Source organism: Pleurodeles waltl, chromosome 3_1 (assembly GCF_031143425.1).
Source record: "Pleurodeles waltl isolate 20211129_DDA chromosome 3_1, aPleWal1.hap1.20221129, whole genome shotgun sequence".
Lineage (NCBI taxonomy): Eukaryota > Metazoa > Chordata > Amphibia > Caudata > Salamandridae > Pleurodeles > Pleurodeles waltl.
The window spans coordinates 1,880,986,087-1,881,006,532 of record NC_090440.1 but is presented as its reverse complement, the minus strand read 5'-3'; the positions used below and the strand labels follow the sequence as shown (position 1 = coordinate 1,881,006,532).

The 20,446-nt window shown below is 42.4% G+C and overlaps 1 protein-coding gene across 1 annotated transcript in view; it reads right to left on the bottom strand.

Annotated features, from left to right (window-relative positions):
- The window catches only part of ADAM23 (ADAM metallopeptidase domain 23), an 842,294-nt gene that overhangs the window by 341,089 nt on the left and 480,759 nt on the right, over nucleotides 1-20,446 (bottom strand). The window lies entirely within an intron of this gene.

Genomic DNA, 20,446 nt, shown 5'->3' with positions numbered 1-20,446 from the left:
CATATTTGTAAAGGGGTTGCAAAACGGCCAGCACAACGAATATTAATTAGGCATATCATAATTGTACGCTCTGTGATTTGCTTCTAAAGCAGTGACGGAGCTTTCTCCCTGTATTTACTTTCCGAAACCGAAACTATTTTTGTTACAAAAGCAACCGGTGTTTCTTATTAGAACCATTGCTAATTTAAAAAAAAAAAAAAAAAAAAAACGAAGATTCTTGCTTGGAAAGATCGTGGGGGCAGTTAGTGGTCCTAAGATCAGCTGTCTGAACCAACGGAGAACGCCTAAAACATTTATAAAAGGAAATGTGTCTCCTTTGAGAATTCGTTGCCACTTCCTTTGAGGTGTGGCTGATTATGGTCCCAATTATGGTCCAAACCACTGTATATTCCATTGCGACTCACAATTATAATGGAACACCCCCTTCACGAATCACAGGGTTTGGAATAGAAACTTATTGTGTACATTTAGCCCTAAGTACTTAATAGGCCTATGAGTAATAAGAACATAAATAATAACAATTTGTATGTTATGTTCGGTTTTGTAAACGAAGCAAATGGCAAAATGGTGGCCTGGTTCTAATGAAACTGAGCAAAGCAGTCCAAATACCAAGCAGGAAAAGAATCAATGAAGAAGTGGAAGAAACCTGGTCAGAAAGTGTTCAAACAGGACTTTAAGCATTCCCTGAACTCAGTCAGGGTCAGCATCCTACGCACCGAGCCATGGAATTCTATATTTTAGCCGCACCGCAGAGAGGACCTGTCACCCGAGCGAGTTCTTGTAACTTTGGGAATGGAGAAGAGGAAAGAATCCTGAAACCGAGGAGGACGAGAGGGAACACAAAACTTAGGTCCAGATTTAAGAAGTTCTAGCACCATATTAGTGTCATTTTTTTTAAGCTAATGTGGCGTTAGGCTTATAAAATCGCTCCGCCATATTTACAAAGTGCCGCAATGGAATGCTTTGCGCCACTTTGTAACCCCTTGCGCCACATTATGCCTGCAACAGGCATAATGTATGAAAGGGGGGCATTCAAACATGATATGGCAATATTCTTATTCAAACGCATTCCTGAGCATAAGAAATCTCAGAAATGGTATATATCAGATATTACAACACAACATAAAGAGCAGTTCATCCAGCAGTGGCCAGTCAGTACGGGCTAAGGGGCCACGGCCCCCTATCTTTTTCCTGATGCGAAGAGTACCTGTCAGGCTGAACAAAAGTCATTGTGACAGATACTCTTCTGGTTCAGGTCAGGCAGCCAGGAGTTGGACATGTGCTAAATGTGCAGACTCTTGGCTGCCTGGCCTGAGCTGAGCTTTGCTGGGCTGAAGAACTTACAGACCTCTGGGTGTGACCTCTTCAGCCTATCAAAGGTGCTTCAAGGCCCTCCCCCTCATGACGAGGGGGAATGTCACTGATTGCTCTGGACCTGGGTGCTTCAATTTTAAACCCTGAAGTGACCAGGGCTGATTGTCAATCAGTGACACCTCGCCACAGAGTAGGGTGGGGTCAGCAGTCTCACTGACCCCATCCCACTCTGTGACGAGTCAGAAGTGATGCCTTCCCTCATTGGCTGACCTTAGGCCAGCCAATGAGGGAAGGCAGCAGTCCCATCCATCCTTGGACCTCCGAGGCTTCCCTGTCGGAGCTGCTGAGGTAAGTTTTTTTTGTTTTTGTTTTAATGTTTGGTGCGTGCGTGCATGAATGTATGTGTATTTGTTAGTGAGTGTTATGAATGGGTGTGTGAGTGCATGTGTGAATGAATGGGGGTGAGTGAGGTGTATGTGTGCATGTGGAATGTACCCCCTCCCTCTTAAAATTACCTGATGCCACTGAATTCATCACTTTTCGGCAGAAGTAGTGATGTTTTCTAAGTGACAAGGTACAACTTCTTGAAGTTCTCAACCCCCTTAAAATTCTCAAAGCTATTGTTACGTCCAAGCATCACAAGAATGAATACCGTAGAGTCAATATCAAGTGGGTCACAGAATTTACCTCACATTTATTTTAATCAGCACAGTCTTAAATTAAATCCACAAACATGTTACAGTGATCCTCTGTGCAAATCTCTTTTTCCACGCTTTGTTTTAGTCTGTGTAGAGATAGCTTGACAGAACTCAAGTCATAGAATACAGAGAGCATAAATAAAACTGTGAAGGGCTTTAAGGATTGATTTTAGCAGTTATACGTTCTGCATTGTTTTCTTGCATTGTGACAACAAAGAAAGAAGTCCCTCTGCAACTTCCTACCTAGCTTGCCTGACACAAAAATGGTCTTAAGTGCTTAGGGTGACCTTGGAGCGTGTCCACCACGGGGGAAACAGCAGGAATCATGTATGACAAAAAAGCAGGGAAAACTGCAGAAACAACAGCTGTCACAAGAGCTGTAACCATAGCTGCTACAACAGCAGTGACAACAGCAGCGATAACAGCTGCCACTATCGAAAGTACAACAGCAGCAAAAACAGTTTGAACAAGAACAACAACTACAGCAGTGACAAAGTGATCGCTACAGCCTAAATCACAGCAGCAACAGCTGTCACCACTGTAGTCATGATGGCAACCACAACAGCCATCCCAGCATCAGCAACAACGGATGCCACAGGAGGAACAACAGAGGAACTACAACACAAACCTTAAGATGTGATCACGCTCACTACCACAATATTTATAACAGCTGCAAAATAATTGTTACCACAGTAGGGACAAGGGATGTGATGACACAGGGTTAGGCAAAGGTAGTCTTTCTCTTCTGCTGAAGTTTACCTTCACAGGTGGGTGGATTTGGATGGCCACGGATGCTTTTCAGTGAACTAGCAGCCGTTACTTCTCGCTCCTTATGAGTATGACAGTGGTGGTCGGATTAGTCTTGAAAATCTGCTTGCTAAATTGCATGGTTCTGGACCATACTGTGCCCTGTGGGAAGAAGCCCTGATTCCTTTCTCTCTAGCAGAGGTGCCTCGCATTACGTTGCTGGGTTTTTATTACATTCTGCAGACTGAGTGACATTAATTCTGTACTGAACCTATGACAATATGTGGAAATTTACTACTTGTTTTGTTTACCATATTGTATGCTGTGCACAAAGCGCCTATAAATACCATTAAAACATTGTTGCAATAAGATCTGTGATGACAGATTCCACTATAACTGTAACCATGGCAGGAACCATAGTAGTAACAACATCTGCCACCATGAAATGGAAAACAGGAGACGCTATAGATGAAACCACAGCAAAAACCACAGATCTGTCACCATAGCTGGGGCAACAATAGCCACAATAATAGGGACCTTAGCATGAATCACAACTGTAACCAGAGCACAGGCTACAGAAACAATATGACAAGCTGACATATGCAGCAATCTGAGTTTGGGCCACAGCAGTGAAGACAGCTACCACTATGGCAGGGAAAACAACAGCTTCCAGCAGAGCAAAGCAAGAACAACAGCAGCAGCAATTGTTGTAACCACAACAGGGACCATAACAGTAAAAACAGCTGCCACCATGACAGGAACAATACCACCAACAAAATGTGCCAACAAAGCATGGACAACAGCACTGACCGCAGCTGCCACAATAACAAGAACCACAGCAGCAACAACTGCCACCACAGCAGCAACAAGACAGCAGCCACCTAAGTCTCTTACAAGAGCTACCATCACAACAGTGACAATAGCTGACACTGTAACAGCTCCAAGTACAATAGGGACCATCACTGTAACAATAATTGGAACCACTGCTACAATCTTGCCAGGAATCAGAGCTGTAATTACTTTTGTAACCAGAATAGAGGTCATAGCATTAACCAGAGCTGGCATAACAGCAGCAAAAGTAGCAGCAACAATGGCTTCTAAGACACTTGACTCTTGTGCCACTGTCATAGTAGCAACAACAGCTGCAACAATAGTTGCAAGTACATTAGTAATAGCACAAGTGATGATAGCTTCCAACAAATTGTAACCACATAGGGAACCATAGTAGTTCCATAGTTGTAACCATAACAAAGACTGTAACCGACACCACAGCAGGGACAAAAGCAACCAAAACGTCTGCCAGCACACCAGGAACCGCACCAGCAACTACTGTTATAAGCACAGCAGAGACCACAGCCATAACCATAGCTGCCATGCTAGGATCAACAGTAACAACAACAGCTACCAGCAAAGCAGGGACAACAAAAGTGGCCAATGGCAAAGTAGGGACAACAGGAACAATAACATAAGGAACAATAGCCGTGAGAACAGTTGTCACAGCATAACAATAGTAACAACGGCAGCCACAACAACGGCCACGACAGCCACCACCAAAAATCAACAACAGCAGCCATATTAGCAATATCAGTTAAAAGCACAGCAGGAAAAACACCAGTGACCACAGCTGTAAAGACAGCAGGACCATGGCTACCATGACTGGGACAAGAGCAGTAGACACATCTGCAAGCAAAGATGGGAACACAGCAATAACCAGTGCTGTCACCACAGCAGGAACAATAGCTCCTACTGCATCAAGTGGCACACCAACAACAGCAGCTGTTACAAAAACCACCACATTAACAAAAGCAACTGCAACAACAATAACAGGCACTGCAGTCACGATGGCAAGGCAAGCTACTGCAACAACAGCTGCGAGCAAGATATGTACACTAGCAGTGACCATAGCAAACGCAACATCAATAACAGCTGCCACAACAACAAGAACTACAGCAGCAACATCATATGCCCCTCTATCAGAAATTCCTAATTCGGTCAATTCAATGGCAGTGCCAACTAGTAGAGTGCCTCTGTAGGAGATACCATTAAAACCTGAAAAAGGCAGAGAGCCATGACTGAGCATCTCGGTTAAACAAGTGCCCATCATTTATGGTATACAGAGTTGCTTGGTTCCAAAAAGGTCAGATTCAGCCCAAAATTAATGTTGGTATCACTGGCATAAAATAAACAAAATGCATAGTGTTATTTCAATGTTTAATAATACGAACATAAACATCCAATTTCTGGCCTAAACTATCTAGAGATATTTCGTCCATTCGAAAAACTGTATCCAAGCCCTTAACTTGTAGTTGGGTAATTTTCTAAGATAGGTGTGAAAACTCCCTGCACTGTCTCTCGTAAAGTATCTAAATCTTGCTATCATCCGACTAGTCTATAGTGGTTTGTCAAATTATGTGTCCTGCAAACTTCATGACATTCTGGGAACCATTTTTCCTAATTTGTAAACAATGGTGGGAGAAAATGTCTGCAAAAGTAGGTTTTCAGGAGAAAAAAAACGTTGATTGTCTTTTTGGATACTTCAAAATTTTAATTTGCTATTTCACCCTTTTCTTTGACAAAAAATGTAGAAGAGGCAAAGTAAAAAGGTAAGTAATGTATTTAACAAGGAACTGTAATGTCAGTTCCACTGCCTTTAATGTGCTGCATTCTGTACTCTGTACCAATATGGCCACACATCTCAATCCGCTCTCACATGGGCCATGGGTACAATCCTCCGTATGTACTAAAAAAAACACATCTGCTCTTGAACTCAAACAGGCACACCTCTCCTTGTGCTCTCATGTGGACACACCGCTCATCCTGCACTCACACGATAGTAGGGGAGAGGGTAAGATTTTTCTAAACAAGACCTGCATTCTGCACCCTAACACGTAAAGAGCCATTAACCCCAAAACAGAGTTTATGGGACCAAGAACAGTACTCTCAGGTTGGCCAGAGCGCTCACTTTGATTCAAAGTCCAGCAAGCTATATCTCACTCACTAAAAGGGTTTGCACGGACGGCCCTCGTCCAAAACTATATGGCAGTGCAAACGGGCAGGTGATATAAAACATGAGAATGTGTTTGCACAAACAAAGTCAGCAATCTGGTTTTTTTTGTTTTGTTTTTTAAATACATCAAAATTAGTAGAAGGATTTATTAAAAATATAATTTTGCCTGAACTGACCTAAATGGTTCAAGAGAAGTGGGTGCAAAACGCAACACCTACAGAGGCCTAAATATCAGCAGATATCTGCTGACAAGTGTTACAAATTTCAGAGAAGGCTGGAACAAAAGCAAATATTGGCCAGGAAGGCGAAAAAGCATCATGGTAGATGGCATTTCTCGATGTCATTTTTGTCATCGCTATTCCTAGAGAGAAGTGGGGACTGCAGGAGAAGGCATGTTATGTGTAGACCCAGTGCTAGACTGCATCACAGCATTCTTGAAATTTCAGTTTTCTATTGTTCATTACAGAACTACAAAAATGGCCATCATGTTGAGTCACGTCACTTCTAAATACCGTTGAAAGGTATAACTATAATGAAAAACACAAATATTTAATTCCAACATGGCCGACCAACAGTTTTGGTTTTGCCATTGCTTGTGTTACAATAGTGAAGGCACGTGGCAGAACCTTTCCTGCATTGGGTGAGAGCAAGGAGGTGAGTAATCACTGCTTCGGGGCAGAAAGACAAAGTTGACGCAGAGGTAAGGGTGATGGAGAAACCAGTATACCACATGTGGTGAGGGGAAAGAGAAAAGTCTGTGCACCCCATCCAGCCCTAAATGCTAGAGAAAGTGCTAAAAGTAAATAAGAACTGTAACACTAATAGGGATTGCTTACAACTAACAGTGCCGCTGGAGTCACTTGTGAGTTTAGGCACTCAATAATTAATCATGCATGCCCTATTTAACCATTCCTTGAACTCATACTTTCATTGACCCACCCACTGCCACATTCTTGGATTCACCCACTTATCAATTCACAAAAAATGCACCAGCAAACTCAACATGCATATGCAAGATTAATTAAAAGAACAAAATTAGAACAAATGAAGCAGCATAAACATGGAGGGCACATTCTTGCAACAGGAAATAAGTAAACAATGAAACATTGTATTTGGCAGCTCTCTTCAAATGTATAATTGTTTTAAAGCTACACCCTGGCAACCACGTTTAGAAACAATGTGTCAACTACCTTGATATGGTAAATTACTGTTACAATATGCACAATGCTATTGCATTGGAATTGTATTGCACATAATGTATCATTGTTGTATCAAAGCAATAAGTTCAACATGTAACTTTTAAATGTGCCGACCATCATGGACTTTGAAATCAAATGTGCACTATGGGCAATACTATTCTAAGATGGCTGTTTGGTGTAGAAGCAGTTGCCCTGGGGGGAAGCAGCACGCCGTAGATGAAAGGAGAGGCAAGCGGGCAGCCTGGCAGTACTGGCTATAAATATACTTATACATATTATGAACTGTTTTGATTACAAATCAGCCCTATGGCCTTTGTCACTACATTTCACAATAAACTGGTCAGACCTATAGCACCTAACATAACTTTTAACAATGAATAAATAAGGCCTACAGCCCTTAGCCTACAGCCCTTGTCCTTGGCTTGTTACTATAGCCAACCCAGGCTTATAGTATTGAGAATAAACTTTCCCAGAAGGTAGCAATCAGGAATAGAGTCACAAAAATTAGAAATATGTTTATATTTACATTTATCAAAACAATAGACCAAAAAAGTCCTAATTAGGATTATAACAGTGCAAATCGTCTCCCAGCAGGGTGGAGGGGACACCACCAAAGACTTTGCATTATGATGTAAACAGTGAGATTCATTGTAAAGTACCTGTCTACAGCCTTTCAAACAGTGTGATAATGTTCCACCCAAATGGCCAATTAACTTTAAAATTGCTGTTCTCATTAAATGTGTGAAGTCTACCACGTGTGTTGCAATGTTTCATAATAAACAGATCAGACTGATGTCATCTGAAAGGACCTTCCCTAATTAAACAATAATACCTTTTTCACTGGCTTATCAAAATAACCAACATAGGCCTGTTGTATTGAGCATGTGCTTTCTCACAAGACAATTGTCAGGCATGCAGTTATATAATTATAAAATGTTCATCATTACAGTGAGTTAAACAATACATAACCAGCGGAGGCTGGGGACAGGCATACAAGGTGGGACAAACAAATCATTCGTTTTGACCCACTAACATGCACTGGGACATTGTAAAAGCCTTTATGGTCAACGCCAAAGCTCTCAATCATGGCTCGTTATAAACAATATTTGTAACGAGCCATGACTGAGAGCTCGGGAGTTGAGGCTGAAGGCAGTGTGAGTTTCTCATAGGGCCGGTCAATGGTTCAAAACATTACAAATAAAATAGTACGCACCCACTGACTCGCGTCTTCCTGTCCTCTTCTCATCGGTGTTCCTCAGTTCTGCGTGGAGCACATCGTTTCAACGTCAGCACCCTTAACCACTCCAAACGCTGCTCTCATGCTGCTTATAATGTTAAGCAGCATGAGAGAAAAGCCAGAATTAGTTTGAGCGTGCTGGCTCAACGCTCCCTCAGGCACAGGGGGCCTGTGCCTGCCAAACCCAGCTGTCTAAGACAGCTTGGATTGCACTTTAACTTATGTTTAAAGTGCTCATGTTGCTTTGGCCGGCTGTCTTTAGATGACCTTCCAGACATGCTCACTTTAAACTTAAGTGCCCACCATTCCTCCCTGCTGCTGACACTCGGCGGCAATGTCCCGCCCTGCCCTAAGGCTCAGCAGTAGTGTAAAATAAAAGGGCAATTAATCAACTTTATCATCATTTTATTTTTCAGCTCTACAGTATTTTATGTAGTGGGGCAACGGTCCTCTGCCCTAACAGAGGACCCGTGGCTGTACACAATTCTACTACTTTGTCATAATGTTTCATCTAAAAAGATTAAACCTATATCAGCTGATGTATTGCATAATTGACTTGCCACCATAATCAACTCAGTCCTAGAGTATTGGGCATGAGCTTTCCAACAAGTTATAAAGTGTAATATTGGCACTCTCAAATTCAGTCCAATCAAAAGCTTTAGAAATGAATATTGTGTGGGTGGAACTAACCCCACCCCCTCCTTTGTAGAGCTCTTAAAACTCTGTTTTTGTGGTCATATCAGGTCAGGTGACAACTGTGCAATGCACCCGCAACTAAATAGTATTAAGATATCAGCAGTGGGAGAATGCAACTTATCCAATCAAAAGCTTTAGTAAATCTGTAATGCTGCACGAAGGGAAATACACATGACTAGAGAGGAAAGATACTGAATCACGAATAGACAATTGGGAAATGCTTAATTTGTTAAAAAAAGAAAAAAAAGGAAAAGAAAATAAGTAAGTTCAAGTGCCCAAGAAACTTCACTTCAGGTGGCACCACTAACAGCTCTGCCGCTGCTGCTGAATGCCAGTACCAGCATTAACTATGTACTAGATTTATGAGTTTAAAACAAACACTGCACGGATATTTAGCAGAATAGGCACATATCGCCACACAGTGGAGTTTAGAAATAATTGCTGGTACTGAGCACCAGAAAGCACTGGGAGAAACTATGCACTGCAAGGAACCCGCTCAATCATTATCAAAGGGCTGACCCAAAGCCCACTCAATGTGTGTATAGTGAAACCTGAATGCAGAGAGGCTGCAGCGAGGCATTTTAACGAACGATGTGCAAATTGTTTGCATTTGAAAGTAAAGATCAATGCGGAAGATGTATTTAAAAAATTAGAAAGTGGACCTAAATCACAGAAATGGGCTTCGTTGTTTATTTGATTCAGAGCTACTACTGTCAGAAAAACTTGGAAATACATGTTTGGATTGCGAATAAAATGTATACTATTCCTTTTGTTGTTTAAGGTTCTATGCAACAGCAGAAATCGACATCTGAAGGAACTACGTAAAAAAACTATTTTAAAGCGGAAAGATGTGTTCCTCTGTTCGACTCCTTACCGCTGGAATAATTAAGTCAATTAAGAAATGTACAAATGTTTTTCAGATTTTTGTGAACCTAGGGCAAAAAGTGGATTCATTTTTGTTTCTAGCTTGCTTTAGAATCTCTTGTATCACCGATTCTAGCATTAAAAGAGGAGCAATTGAAAACTAGATGGCTACGCATAATCACAGTCAGATTTTCTGCCATCAGGCTATGGAACATCTACGTGTTATTAGAGAATTATACATCAAAGAGAATGCTGCCATCTACCGGCATTTGTATAGATTACAGATTGAGGAAAGAAATGCTTAAGGAGGTCTTGTGATTAATTAATGCACTAACAGTAGCATTAAAAGTCTTAAAAACAGGGAATGTCTTTACCAAAAATAGTTTTGGACACAAGCAGTGGAAAAGGACTCTGTAACACCAAGTGGAAAGCTGGAGGTTAATGAAAGTATATGTGCCTGGGAGTAAAAAAAAAAAAATCAAAAACACTCCCCATGCACAAAAAACACAGGCACGAAATTGTTCAAGTGCAGTGCAGTCCCTTCAAAGAGGTATTGGAGGGCTAACTACTTCTTACTGTTTTGTTTTAAAGATAATTTAAATTATACACCTGAAAGACAATTTTTGAAAGTTTCGTACAGGCCAGTATCCATATACAAGTAGCTACGGCGGCCTGCTCTGTCACAGAGACGTCTGATAGACTGCAGTGTGCAGGGCCTTAGTCCTTATAAGGGGTATTAAAATACCACTATCCCGATTTTGAAAAAAAACATATTTAGCGATGGTGTGAGACCTACAAAGGCCGTGGGGATACTATTTGGGGTTTACGACTTCTTGGTTAAATCGGTGCGATGCGTACATTTCTGCAAGGAATACAAATCGAACAAGTTATGATATCGGGCGATTTCTTCCAGTTTAGTTGGCTCACAGTACCAGACGCTGGTGTTATTGGCCTTACGCTCAAGCGTGCACATGTCTGTCAGGCTGAACAAAGGTCAGCCTGACAGACACTCTTCATGTTCAGGTCAGGCAGCCAGGAACAGACATGCGCGATTTGCGCAGACTCCTGGTTGCCTGAGCTGAACTTTGCTGGGCTGAGGAGATCACAGCTCCTATGGGCGTGACCTCCTCGACCCAGCAAAGGTGCCTCGAGGCCCTCCCCTGGGTGACGAGGAAAGCGTCACCAATTGACACTCTCCCTGGGCGCTTCAGGTTTAAGCCCTGAAGCGCACAGGGCGAGTGTCAATCAGTGACACTTCGTCACAGAGTGGGGTGGGGTCAGCAGTCTCACTGACCCCATCCCACTCTGTGACGAGGCTGGGACTGCTGCCTTCCCTCATTGGCTGACCTCAGCCAATGAGGGAAGGCAGCAGACCCAACCCTCCTGGGACCTGGAGGTTAAAGGTAAGTGTGTGTGTGTGTGTGTGTGTGTATGTGTGTTATGTTTTACATTGAATGTTTGGTGCGCGCGTGCATGTTTGAGTGTTATGAGTGTTGTTAATGGATGTGCCTGCGTGCGTGTGTGTGTGTGTGTGAAAGAATGAATGTGTGTGATCTTGTAAAATGAATGTTTGGTGCGTGCGTGCATGTTTGAATGGAATAAGTGTTGTTAATGGATGTGCGTGCGTGTGTGTGTGTGTGTGAAAGAATGAATGTGTGTGATCTTGTAAAATGAATGTTTGGTGCGTGCATGCATGTTTGAATGGAAAGAGTGTTGTTAATGGATGTGCGTGCGTGTGTGAAAGAATGAATGTGTGTGATCTTGTAAAATGAATGTTTGGTGCGTGCGTGCATGTTTGAATGGAATGAGTGTTGTTAATGGATGAGCGTGCGTACGTGCGTGTCTGTGTGTGAAAGAATGAGTCTGTGTGTGTGTGTTTGTGTGTGTGTGTGTGTATGTGTGTGTGTATGTGTGTATGTGTGTGTGCCCCGCCCGCCCCTCTCCCAAAGCTGCCGGCCACCACTGCAAATGAGCCCACAAATAGAGAAATTAATGTCTGCCTGTGGTTACCAAGTCACACTTAACAAACGCACACTGTATTTAGAATATCATCTTATGCCACATTTTGCATGGGAAATTTCAGTCAAACTAGTGTGATTTCGTCAGTGAGGATTCACATACCCCTGATGTCGGTGCCCTGATTTGGGGTAAAATCCCAAATGAGGAATGACTCTAGGTGGCTGTCTGTGTCATGTGCATTGTGTGTTTCACCTCTGATTGCCTGTCTCTGTAGTTATACATCTCAGTAGCATGTGGTGCTGCCAGAGGGTTCTGTATGTGTGGAGTGTTGTGTGTCACTGTTGGGGGCAGAGGTTGAGCTGAGAGCATCTACTGCTCCTGGTGACCATCAGTACTATTTGTCCCTGCTAATAATGACATCTGCATGTAACTTGGTTTCTGCCTTGCTTGTTTTTAATGGTACACGCGAGAGGTCACTGCCCAGTGTGACAATTATGAAGATGACCATTTGCGCAGGTGCCTCCAGCCCTACTGAGATGAATAGTTATGTGATGGGTTCTCGAAGAAAATGGATAATTGCTAAACCAAAACAGCTGTAACCATTTTTGTGGAGCTGTGCTGCAGAGTTCAGAGTGTTCTGTGCTTTGGAAAATACAAATGACTCTGGAGGTCATGTAGGATTTGGCGCAGCAGGAGCACTACCTGCCCTGCAAACTTATGTTCTGCTGTCCTATTTCTAGATGGGGGTAAATGCAGAATTTCAAACAGCTGAGCCTCAGCTGGCTCTGCCTGTGAGACAAACGGTGACCCGAAGGCCCTTCCACCACAGCTCTATGAGGTCACAATAGCAGTTACTTCGCCCTATTTAGGGTGAGTGATCATCATCAGATGTTCTTGCCTGGAACTGCTATGCAAGATATGGCAGTCCATGGCAGGGATATTAAACAATGACTCCCTCCTATTTTTTATGACCTTTCGCTGTTGGCTCTAGGACTCAGAGCACTTTATCACTGCTAATCAGCGCTAAAGTGCATGTGCTCTCCTATCTAAAGTTGGTATGATTGGCTAATACCTAATTGTCATATTTAATTTACCTGTAAGTCCCTTGTACAATGGTATCTCTAGACCCAGGGCCTGTAAATTAAATGCTACTAGTGGGCCTGCAGCACTGCTTGCGCCACCCACTTAAGTAGCCTTTCAAGCCTGTTTCAGGCCTGCTAGCACAGGGCCTGTGTGCATAGTTTTCTGCTACAGGGACCTGGCATCTAAATGTACTTGCCAGGCCCAGAACTTCCCTTTTACTACATGTAAGTCACCCCTAAGGTAGGCCCTAGCTAGCCCTATGGGCAGGGTGATATGTATGTAGAAGGCAGGAAATGTGACTGGTTGCGTGGCCTGTCCTGGTAGTGACAAACAACGTAACTTGGTGTCTCACTGCTGTGAGTGCTGCCTTCTCATAGGATTGCATTAGAAATGCCCTGCCTTAAGTGTAAGGGGTAGTGTCTGATTTATGAGGGGTAGAGTAGGCATGTTTGGTATTGTTGTAATGGTGAAAAGAAATGCTGCTTATTGGTGTAGGTGTATTTTTTATTACCATTACAGAAATGCCACCTCTAGAAAGTGAGCATTTCTCTGTGCTTATGACTCTTATGTTTTGTAGCTTGACCCCAATCCACAGCTGGGCAGAGTGATAGTCGGGCTTTTTGCATACATTTCAGACAGCCTGTACACAGGGAGGGTGGAGGTGTCACAGAGGTGCATCTGTATGCTGAATAGTCTTCCTGGGCTGTATTTGTAAAGGCTGTGCCCTCGACTCACACAATGGGGCCGTTTACCCCCAACTGATGTTTGGAGCCTGTGCTGGAGGAGAGAGTGGGCACTCCCACAACCAGTTGCAACTGGTTGGAACCTCCTCTCCCCTTCCATTGTAAAACACTGTAAAAACTGAGTATACGTACAGGGGAGTTTTCCCACACAATTTGGAGACATTGTGGAACTTGACAAAGAATGCTAGAAGGACTCACCAGGAACCACCATAGATTGCTGCTGCTGTGCTGACCTGTGACCTGCTTGGTCACTGTAAGGATCTGCCTGCATCCCCTTTGCACTGGCCTGCTGCTGGGCACTGCCCCCTGTGCTCCTTTTTCTTAAACTCTGTTCCCCAGGGGCAGGGTGCTGTGGCCCCTGACCCCTGCATCCATTGACAGCATGAGGAGTGCTTCTCCTCCATCACCCAGCACCTGGGGAGCGCTTGATTTGTGAGTCACAAGACCTTGTGTTGGAAAGTAATAGCGCCTCGAGGAACGCTGTCTGTTAAACTTATTGGCACTTGAGAATGCCTTGCCGCCATGGGTGAATCACTGCCACGACCCGGGCAGTTTTTGTGGAGTGCTGGAGAAGCGCTGTTCCTCGTGCCCCCGGGGCACCACTGAAAGAAGAAAAGAAGCGAGCGCCCTCCTATTGTGCTCCTGGGGCGAAGCGCGCTCTGAGGAGTTGACCTACTTTGGTGCCAGCCTTCAGCTGCAGCCCGGGCAGGCCTCAGCGTACAGATTGAAGCCAGGAGGGGGGAAGGAAGCCTCATCGAAGTTCCCCCGCAGGCCCCAACGAAGCAGTCATGTGTTCCTAAAGACCGCGGGCACGGCGGAAGCCGCGCTGGAGGCCCTTGCACCGCCGGTCTCATTTTGAGGCCCCTTCTGGGCCAGTGGCATTGTGTTGCCCCCCTCATTTGAGGCCCCAGGAGGGGCCCATCATTAATCCAGAAGGGATGTTTGTGGCCCAATTCATCCACCAAGTCCTCAGAGGGCCCCTGTTTTGCACGGAGGAGTGCCAGGGGGCCCTTTTGACCTTCCCTGGCACCTGTAGTGCCTTCATCGCAAACAGGTACTGTTAGAGGACATACATAATTCCGATGTTCATACTATGGACTTTGTGAATTCTTATGCTAACCTGGTTGTTTTATGATATTTAATTTATGTATGCTAATGTCCCTTTTATGGGCATAACATGCTAATATGTTTTTGTGACTTGCCATATGTTTTATAATGTTCCTGCTATGATTCTTCTATAACAAGTGCTTTTATGTAGTAATGTGTTTCCTGACTACTGCTTATGTTGCAGAATACTAAGTAACCCGTGTGTTATTTGTGATTACTGCTAGTTATGCAGAGTAACTAATGTGTAATGTTCTGACAACTGCTCAGGTAGCAGGATATTACTGACATGTTGTGTTTGGTATAATAATTGAGTTGTGTACAATACAGTATATTTTCATATAACTTGGTGTTGTGTTTCCTTTGTGGTAGGACTAGTATGGCACGTGTGTTGTGCGTGTTGTGCAAATGCTTTACATATTGCCTCTGGGATAGGCCTGACTGCTCGTCAAAAATGTTGATGCTAGTGCAGCAAAGCACAGGGAGGCCCACAGGTTAATACTAGTGTGCCATTTTAGCGCTTGCTCTAAGCAGGCATTAAAACTGATGGAAAACATGGTGCTGTGAAATGTTGAAAATTCCAATGTACGATTTTTTCGGGGCAACCTGTGTCGAAACGCCCCTTGCATACATTATGCCTGACGCAGGCATAATGTAACACAAGGGTTTGCAAAATGGCACAATGCATGCATTGTGCCACTTTATAAATATGGTAAGGTAGAAAGACCTCCTTAGCTTACAAAAGAATAATTACAATAGAGCGGCACAAGATGGAGTAAGGGGCTTGTAAATATGCCCCTTTGTTTTTAAAACCAGAATTTCTTTGCAGAGCAGGCAAAACAACCATGATGCCGGCTTGATGAATTCAGTGCTTTCAGTGGAGCGTCTAAAGAGGTGATTAAGCCTGCTTGGTGGGGATCTCTAAATATGGCAGGCAGTACTCCACCAGCGGAGTGACAGCCATTGCCATTAAGAGGACAAACTTAAATTACCCTGTCTCTTCCTGCTTCATCTGATTGCCACGATAATGTCTAGAGCACCAGTGAGGTACTGATAAGATGATGTCTGGCTTGTACCAGAATTCTACTTCTGCGATCGGGTTGTGCGGTTTCCTTTCACTTGGCGATTTCGGTGTAATGTTGCCCACCATTCAAATGAATGCATATTGCTATATGTGAGGTTGCTCACACACCAATCTCATCCTGTTTGCATGTTTTGTTATTTCTGCCCATATGTGTCGAATCAAACGCTTTTTCAATTGTACAGTGTTTAAATGTACCCACATGGAATGCCACACTTGTAATGAGGAAGAGTTTAGTAGAGGGACCACAATCTTTTTCTAACAATATAATTTTAGGTTGGATGTAGCAGAATACAAGATGCTACTTGAACACTGTGAGTTAATATTTAGTTCACTATATGTAATTACTACTGTGAATTTAATGAAAGATTGTGAAATGATGCATATTTTTGTAGGTATTTAGCCATGTCCAGGATACCTTATTTGCCCGTACTTCTGAGTTGTGTAGGTCCAGGATTTACAGTAACTATACATAACCTGGTTCATGTATTTGTTAAACAGACTTGAAAGTTGTTTATTGATTTTTTTGTAGTGTCATATGTGGTATTGCCAATGGAGGCAAAATGCATCACCACACGAAGGAATTGTTGTGATGTGTGTATAGGCTTCAATCCGGTGTGATGCCAATATTTTTGCAATATTTACTTGGAAAATATACTTCTTTTGGGTGGGATACTTGTTTAATGTGCGAGAACATTATTGCCATGGACTGCTATGTCCTTCTCACCCATAACAAACCTGTACTTGTCCTATTCCCTGTGCTCCACTTTTTGAGGTGCCGGTACTGAGTTTCAATTTATAATTTTAAACAATTTTAAAAACATTTTTACTGTGCACTAACCTCTCTCCTTAATCAGGGAGATGAGAGGGTCAAATGTGATTTTAGGAGAGTTTCATGCTGCAAAACGTTTGTTTTAGTTACGAAACTAGTTTCATTTGCAGCATGAGTGTTAGACTTTTCATCCTTGGCGTGGTCTCCCTCAACTTTTTGCCTCTGTTTCCCAAGTTGTTGATGCATGCTGGACTCTGTTGTTGCTGTTTTTGTTACTCTGGGCACAATCCTTTGGCTTTAGTAACAGTTTGTTACTGGAGAGCGTGTGACTTGTAGTTCAGGGGCAAAGATAGATGTTTCAGTTTTATATATTGGTTTTGTGTTTTTATGTTACACATGACTCTTGTGACATTCAATATAGGAAATGTCCTTTCAGTAATAATTGTATGCCAGACGAATGTGGTAGATGTATGGTTTGATGGACATGTAAGTTTGATACTATCTACAGGATAAATCCTTGATTTGTTCTCATGGCCACTTTGCCCTTATGAACTAGGAGTTAAAGCTCTTGCACAGTTGATTGTTCCATTTCACCTTCTCTATGTATTCTTGTAATAGAACTTTAGGAATGCAGCTAAGTGTATTAGATTTGATTCATTAACTTGTTCAGGGTAATTTCATTAATTTCATTTTACTTTCTTTAAGTTCTATGTTGGTGTCCGTATTGTATGTAGAGCACACAATCTCTTCGCTCCTTATCAAAATCTCTTTAGGACAGATATAACATACATCTGCGTTTGCTGGATCCTCTTGTGTATGCTGTAAGATGTATATCTTAAATGACAATGATGCAAAATCATTATATTTGGTAATTTGATATATTTGCACTCCAATGTGTTATGCTTTCTTGCAAAATATTATCTTGACTCAACTTTAGAAAGAAGTTCACTTAGCAGCATCATACTTTGGTCTTTTTGGACTACGGGAGTCCTTTATATCACTCATAAATTTCAGTGGGATATGAAGATGTTGGAATTATGTCACTTTAGGAGTCAGGCTCCCAGATGTAAACTCCATGGATCCATGTGATAAATATTGTCCTATTCCACTGTGAATAGTTGTGGAAACTCTGACAGCTTGAGTATTTACTTTTTTTGGAAATGCTCATGAGGCATGAACACAAGGCTGTTGTGTCCACGGTGGAGCAACGAGTATCATTGTCATGTGCAGCACCCTACATATGCTGATCACTTGAAGAATTGGTGAAATTGGAAGAGTGAATGCCAATGTCCCATTCCAATTCAGTGACAGTGCCTGTCCCCAGAACAATGCAAGTGGTTAAGTATAAGAAAATCATATTCATTTTGTATTTTCCATGCCTGCTGTGCCCCTTGTTATAAAATGTGTTTTTTACAACACCATGATTCAACAACCATTTGTGAGATTTGCCTGCATGACTGCTTAAAGCATCTGCCTGTGCACTTTGTATACACAGTAAATTGCGTGCCTATAGCAAAATTAATTGCTTGGCACTGTGCAACATGTCCTGTGACAAACTTAATAAGATTCTAACCCTTACTTAATCATGTAAAACATTGCTGTGGTATTGTTTGTGTGGTTTGTATCATTCACACCTACATTTGCATTTGAAAGCCTTTTACAGCCAATAAGACAGTCTTTAGATCCCAAAAAATGATGTTTTATCATGTCATCTGTTGTTCAGTGACCTCTGACTTGCAGTTGTCCCAGATGTGCCCGCCACCCTGACAATGATATAAGTTGTTATTGTGACTGTTGGGAATGGTTGTTTGAAAGAGTCTCTCTTTGTTATTTAGCTCTCTTTGAAGTTTGCTTGTCACAATCATTGGACTGCCCTCCCCCGTTCGCCATTGTCTGAGACCACTGCTCAATTAACTACTACTGTACTTGCAGTGTAAAAGCAGTTTTGCACAGGGAATTTGATGTATGCACACAACCATCATTTCCAACAACCTCATCACACTTCTCGCTATAGGGACTGAGAGGTCTGGTAAGAGCAATCTTGCTTCTGAAATGCCAGGACTGCTTTCAACAGCAGCTTGATTTCAAAAGAAGTGGGTGATATTTTCCCGGTTTACAAAATATCCTTAATGATACGGGAGATCTGGCATCTGTTGTATGCTTGTCTTTCATTGCTGGAACAACTTCTCTTTTAGAATCAGTCATCCACATAGAGATACTTATGAATGGAAAGACATTTCTAGATATTTTGAAAACTCTCTTGGTGCCTTGCTTTGGTAAATACTCTTGGTGCCATTTTTATCCTAAAAGGTAAGACCATAACCAGATGAAAGGTAAGGCCTGGATCTGATAAAGGACTACTCCCTATTACCAACCAAAGATTCTTTTAGTGCTCTCGATGTGATATGAATCTAGGAATATTTCCTGTTGATTGTTGACAGGACGTCCTTCTTTCCAAATGATGTAATGACATCCTACACCATTGTCATCTCAAAATCTGGATCTTTTTGAAATCTGTTTTAAAAAAATGACGTCCAGGATTAGGCATGAAGTGACGTCTGGCTTCAATATCAGAAAACACACACAGTGAACTCCTTTACTCTTGTGTTTGTATACTACTTTTCCTATAGCTTTCTTGAGCAGCAATTTGTCCAACTATTGCTGTAGTGGACATATGTGATCCTTTTTATAATTTTGATGCTTTGGTTTCATTGTGCGTGGTTTCTTCACAGCACTATACAGTAATCGTGCATTATTATATTTACCATGTTCTTTACTGAAGTTATGGACTGCCATTACCTTTGGTAGTCCTTTGGCTAGTTGCCCCCTCCAGATGTTCTGTGTTCTGGTGAGCATGAGAGATACAATTGTTAGTTGTGACAGAACCTCTTGTGTGCCACACTCTTTTCAGTCTTCATGCTGCAAACAATGTTATTGGCCAAGCTGAATGCTGCCATTGTGATTAAAACCCAGTTGAGGACAGCAGAGATGTATATTGATCCTGCAAGTAAAGCTGCCTCGCTTGTGTAGTTGGTGCAGTGTAATTATATGTTAACTCGTAACATGCATAACTTGTATTGTTTGATATGGCATTCATAGGGTGGTCTTACCTCAGACTTTTTACCTTTTTCCTCCTGTTTTGTTGCTGTATCTTTTGTTGGCCTTAAGACTCTGAGCATATTACTACTGCCACCCAGTGCTGAAGTGCATGTGCTTATCCCCTGAACATAGTAACACTGGTTTATCCACAACTGGCATATTTAAGTTACATGCAACTCCCTGGTAAAGTGGTATACCATATATGCAGAGCCTGTAATTAAATGCTACTGGTGGGCCTACAGCATTGATTGTGCCACCCACTTAAGAAGCCCTGTAAACATGTCTCAGGCCTACCACTGCAGAGGCTGCGTGTGTAATCTCACTGCCACTCCAACTTGCAGTTTAAAACCACGTCCCAAGCCTTAAGCTCTCATTATCTTTCAGATAAGTCACCCCAAAAGTAGATCCTAGGTAGCCCACAGGGTAGGGTGCCATGTAAATAAGAGACAGGACAAGTACTTCTATGTTTTTCATGTCCTGGAAATGAACCCCACCCCCAAATCATTTTTTATTATTGTGAGGTCTGCCCCTCTCATAAACCAGCATTGGGAATTCCTTATTATACTTTTACACTGTAATTTACGGTCTCAGAGTAGTAGATGCATCATGTTTAGTATCATTGGAGTAGTAATGATGAACCCTTTTTACTGGTAAAGTCGATTTTATTATTAGTGTTATAGAGATTTCACTTTTAGAAAGTGGGTATTTCTCTGTTCGCACTGTCCTGTGTGCCTACAGCCTGGGCTAGGTGACTGTTACACTGGTACATACCCTCCAGACACCCACAACACAGGATACCTAACTGCATATGCATTCATCTGCATAGTGATGGGTCTTCCTGTT